This window comes from Psammomys obesus, unplaced genomic scaffold (genome assembly GCF_907164565.1).
Source record: "Psammomys obesus unplaced genomic scaffold, mPsaObe1.curated_primary_1811, whole genome shotgun sequence".
Lineage (NCBI taxonomy): Eukaryota > Metazoa > Chordata > Mammalia > Rodentia > Muridae > Psammomys > Psammomys obesus.
In genome coordinates, this window is record NW_026585895.1 from 45,768,523 (window position 1) to 45,774,522 (window position 6,000).

Genomic DNA, 6,000 nt, shown 5'->3' on the forward strand with positions numbered 1-6,000 from the left:
CCAGTTTGAAAGTCGTGCTCCTGAGGGTTGCTCCCTCTGCACTGTTCAGCCTGGAGCATGACCTCGGATGGTTCCTACCTGCTGCAGAGCATCCCTGGAGACTGCACACATGGGGAGCACGCAAACTTGTACACCTGCTCAGAGGGGGACCGCACTAATCTGGCTAGCCGTGCCTTCCAGACATCAGAACTCCTCGACAACGTTACCCTACATTCCAACTCTACAGATACCCAGTTACCTTCATGCCAACTAAAGATTGCTAAGGAGACCATAATTTATCCAATGCCAAGTGCTGTGCACAGCAGGGTGCTATCTTTCCTTCCATTCACGGTCCACCTGGTGTGCGGACCAGCCCAAGGGGAACCTCTGGACTGGTTGGGGCCATCTCCAAGTGATGCCATGACATCAGGTACAGAACAGGTCCAGGCTCAGGTGAAGCTAGGACTTGCCTAGAGGAGACACTAAAAAGATGTATCCCGCTTTTGGGGATCTGCTTTATAGCCAGAAGGATTTGGTGAGAGGATGTTGAAAGCCTTTGTTAAAACATGCTGCAGAGAGTTAGCATGAATAATAAACACTGTGGGTCTTCCCTAAAAGATAAGGGGGAAGGGCAGCTAGATGGCTCTGGGAGTAAAGGCACCTGTCTCCAGGCCTGAGGAGTTCAATTCCCAGAACACACATGGTGGAAGGAGAGCCAACTCCTGCAGGTTGTCCTCTTATCAGACCTGCCATGACATGCACAGGCAGCCACACATAATACAACGTTTTTTTAAAGATTCTGGGGGCAGGAGCTAAAGAGATGACGCCAAGGTTAGAACTTGTTCCTCTTGCAGAGGACTCCAGCATCCGTGCCAGCACACACATTGTTACAGGAGTTCACCAGAGATGACCACCCAGACACAGTTTATAGCCAACTGAAAGTCTTCATCCCAGCCCTCTGGAATAGCAGTCTGGGACAGGTATTTGGGGACCTGGGGATAGCCCTGAGTGTCCAGAGCATGGGCAGCTTGTGTTAATCCTACCAGTCGAAAATAAGGCCACTTCTACAACGGAAAGCCAAATTTGAAGCAAGTTTTAATTAAACACTGGCTAGGTGGATGGGTTCTCACAAAATGGCCGCAGGTCACATTTTGCAGGGGCTTAAAAAAGCAAAACCCACAACTCACCCCAATCAGGGGCAAGCATTCATTCTGACGTATTTCCTGCCCACATAGCTCCCACCCTCATGTGATCCAGCACCGCTCGTGCAGATGGGTCAAACAAACACAGGACAAACAGGAACTTATGCTCCACTGTCTTAACTGCAAACAGAATCCTTAATCTGCAAGGGATATTAACTGCTTTGGTCTCCCATTAACTTGCAAGAGGTGTTCTTGTTCCCGTTTTGGTCTCATACTTGATTGGCAGCTTCATGGGGCCAGGCTTCTCCAAAGCAAGCAAGCAATTTGACAGAAGCTGGAATGGTTGGCTGGAGGGGGGTTCTGCAGCAGCAGGCAGCTTAGCAGACCCTGAGATCAGTTAGCTGGGCATCCTGACCTTGAGTTCCTAGGGTAGAGTGAGGTACTTTCCCATGGGATTCTCCACCAAAGAGATCAAATTCTAGGTAAAGCTGAAATGGCCTCCGAAAGAATACAAGATGGAGGAACCTCTGCACTGTCTTACCTGTTAGGGAAAGCAGCTCACAACCAGCAGCAACTCTGTTCCAGGAGATCAGACACTCTTGCTTCCTCAGGCACCAGGAACACATGTGGTGTACACGTGAGCACGCAGGCAAACACTCATGAAAACACAAGTAAATAAATTCTCAAGATTTTGCTTGGGGAGGGAGAAAGGGATTGGAAATCGAAGCTTAATGAGAATGTACGCCACAAAGCCATAGGAACTATGTTAAGTTTTTTAGTTTTAACATCAGGCCCCCCAAAGTCAACAAAATCTCCATCCACTGTGTCCATTTGCCTCCTTCCTTCCTCAGAACCCCTGCCGTGTTCCTAGGGATTCCCTGAGAGTGTTCCCTCAGGAGAGGAGAAATGCACCCAGCGACCAGATGGGCCTCGATGACCTCTGACCTCCCCCAGGAACGGGCGTGAGGACTCCTGTCAACCGAATAAGGTTTTCTGTGGACTTGGAAGCAGCTCATAGTCTCTCTCCCAGGAAAACATCTACAAACAATGAATTTGTCTTCCCTTCATCCTGCCCATGCATGGCTGAGAGCCAGATGCCTGCAGACATTTCACTACCATGCTGATGGACACTCGAAGCCAAGCGAGCCGTGGGAACCCTAGTCATAGCAGCTTGAGTCAGGCACCAATGTCCCTAGATTCCAGACTCACAGAGAGCTCCTGAGGCAATTCAGTGTGGGCTGGCTCTCCATCATATATGTCCAACACATCCTGTCCAACCCAGCACAGGGCAGGCTTACTCCCACAATGCACCAGGCTCTGTACATGTAATCTTGGGTAAGCCAGAACCTCTCAAATCAAAGTCAGGATACCACTGAAGGACCAAATGGGTTTACTGGGGTAACTTACAGGAGCAGAGATTAGCCACAAACAGCTGCCTCACCAAAGCCTACCACAGCATAGGGTGTGGCTCCCAAAAAGCGGGGACCCAGAGCTCATAGAGCTGACAGCGCAACAGGGGGGAGAGATGTCTCTTCCTGACATGTCAGTCATTCTTAGCTTCTCTGAGGCAGCTCGGCTCCTCCGAGGGTGTCTCTCAACAGCCCCTGACAGCTTATATAAACTGGGGGAGGGAGAGCCCTAGTAGATTTGGTCAGTTTCAGGGACTTTCTGAAGCTTCTGTGCTGTTTACTTCTGGCCTGAGCTTCACGGGTTCCCCTCTGAGATGAAATGTTTTATCTCTGGGAGAAAATTGCTCACAGGCCCTGGGAGCAGTCTCCGGTTGTGCCATGTGTTTTCAGCATGTTACACTTTCCAGGCCAACTGCTGTTTGTGCTAATCGTTTTCAGCACGTTTCACTTGCCAAGTCAACGGCTGTGATTACCGAGAGCCACCGTTTGGAGGTCAGCAAGGCAGACGGATCAAGTCTAGCCCCTTAGCAGAGTGGTCAAGGCGCCTGCTCACTGCTCACCTTTGAAGCCTGTGGCTCCCAAGCTGCTCCGGCCACATGTTTGATTCCGAGGGCAGCCCTCTCCTCACAGCACCCCACCTTTGCTTTTTCTGCAACCTGCTGGAAGTGATCTGCCTCCACCCGCAGTCCATCTCCTCTTCCGCTTGGAAATTTTCTCCTCCGTTGCCCTCATCACCCTGGCAATGACTCAGAATCTCTAGAGGAAGGGCCGCAAGGGAACCATGCTTCTAAAAAGCTCCCTGGACAGTTTCAGGGCCCAGCCAGAGTTGGAAACAAGAGTGTAAACACACAACTCTCTCAGGCTTCCTAGGCTACCTCACCCTGGGGCTCTGTTCCATCGTCACATACAGATGCTCCAATAACATGGAGTGCCATGCACCAAGGGGAGAGCTGGCAAGAACCAGGAAGGAAGGAGGGGAGGGAACAGGCCCCGTAGTCTAGTTATCCGTGCTGGTCTGGCTTCTCCCTGGAGAAAAGCTTTTGAGGCAGACTGTGGGAGTTGTCCAAGAGGGAGTTTGGATACTCTGAACACCAGCAGGAATCCAGGCCACACTAGACACCAAGGAGTCCCTCTCCTGTGCTCCACAGGCTGCAACCCGGGGAATATCCAGGGGCCTCTCTGGCTGCAGCAGCTGCCAATGCAGAGATCACACCAAAGAGTCTTTTGAGCAGCAGAATGAGCAGAAGAAACCAGCTGTAAAGGCAGGCACGGGCAGACATGACAGGATGTGGCTCTGTGACAATGCACCTTGCCCAAATCCTACTCCAGAGACTGCAGTTGGCTTTGCCCTCTATCCCCAGCCCTGCTCTAAGGCCACGCCTCCTAGTGACAGTAGAGGATAGGGGAGGCAAGACTCACGTGCTCATAGGAGATATACAACTCAGTTGTCAGCCGGCTTAGAACATTCTAGAACCCAAATGTGCCCTACATTCACAACAGCACTGTAGACAGCAGTCAAAAGGTGAAAATAATCCGCACCACCCGTGGTGGAAGATGGATAAGTGTGTAAATATAATGGAAGAGTATTTACCCATCAGTGTAGACCAATGGTTGCTTTTGAGAGCGTAATTCTAAGTAAAATCAGCCAGACAAAGACAATAAGTATTATATGACTCCTCTTTGGTGAAGCATGCAGAACAAGCAAATTTATCAGACCAAAAAAAAAAAAAAAAAAAAAAAAAAAACACACACACACACACACACACACAGGGATTTCCCAGGGTGGTGGAGATAGAAATGAGGGCTTACTTAATAAGAAGCACCTAGAAGCCAGGGGTGGTGGCACACTCCTGTAATCCACGCACTCCTGTAATCCCAGCACTCCAGAGGCAGAGGCAGGTGGATCTCTGTGAGTTTGAGGCCAGCCTGGTCTACAGAGTGAGTTCCAGGACAGCCAAAGTGAAACATTGTCTTGAAAAAAACCAATAACAACAACAATAATAATAAATACACTCAGGTTGAGGGCTATAAAAATGTTTGGATTAGGCTGGAGAGATGGCTCAACTGTTAAGAGAACATCAAGAGGACCCAGATTAGATTCCCAGCACCCACATCACAGCTCACAAGTGTCTGCAACTCCAGTTCCAGGAGATGCAATGCTTTTTTCTCACCTGCTCAGAGGTACATGGTATGTATACACACATGCAGGCAAAAACCTTATACACATAATTTTTTTTTAATCTTTGAAAGTCTTTTTAAAGTTTGGGTACAGGTAGTAGTAACAGCTTATATCACATTATTGTATGCCTAAGAGTGGTTAAAATGAAATACTCTGTCACACAGAGCTTGCTATACGAAAAACAGCAGAAACTGGGCATGGTGGCACATGCCTAGAATCTCAGCTTTGGGGGAGGCTGAGGAGGAGATCTGCAATTGAAACCAAATCTGGACAACCGAGTGAGACCCTTTCTCAGAGCAAAACAGAACAGGGCCCAGGAAGGGGAGACAGGGCTGCAAAAGTTGCTCAGAGGGTCAAGGTGCTTGAGGCTCAAGCTTGGTGACCTGAGTTTGATTTCTAGAACCCACACAGTGACAGGAGAGAAGATGCTGCTTCTCAAAGCTGCCCTCTCATCGCCACACACACACACAGAGAGAGAGAGAGAGAGAAGGTTATAGTCTGTGGTAGAGCACTTGTCAAACTTGCACAGAATCTGCGGTTCAATCCTGAAAAAACAAACAAAAAACAAACAAAGAACAGACAATGCCATCAAAGTAAAAATTAAACAAAACCTTTTCACTTTGGCCCAGGCCTATGGAAAAGCCTTGCAAACTTTACTGGACTCAGCAATGAGCAGGGCACTCCCACTCTCCCTCCTTTGCCTCTCTTGCTGTCTCTTAGGTCAACCCTGCCTCCTGGTTCCATGGTTTCCTGTGCTGGCTAGCTCTTGCCGGCTAGACACAAGCCAGGGTCATCTGGGGAAAGGGAACCTTGGCTGAGCAATTGCCTCTATTGGGTGGGCTGCAGGCAAGTGCCTGGGCGACATTTTCTGGATCAATGTTTGATGTGGGAGGGGTCCAGCCCACAAGGGAGGTGCTGACCGTGGGCAAGCCAATAAGCAGCATTCCTCCATGGCCTCTTCTTCAGTTCCTGACTCTAGGTTCCTGTCTTGAGTTCCTGGCCCAACCTCCTTGCAAGACAGGCTATAAGCTATAAGATGAGATAAGCCATTTCTTCCCCAAGTTGCTTTGGGTCATTGTTTTTACCACAGCAACAGAGAGCAAACCAAGACACTCCCCAGTACCATGTACGCTCAGCTCTCCTTGCGTGCCATCAGCTTCCCAAGGACCACGATGCACACACAGGAGGGTAGACTTCATCTGCTCACTCACAGGCACCTGCCCAGGCACCACAGAGTCACCAGGGTCATGAGCAGGGTTCAGAGCCACGGAATGAGGAACCAGAGACAGGC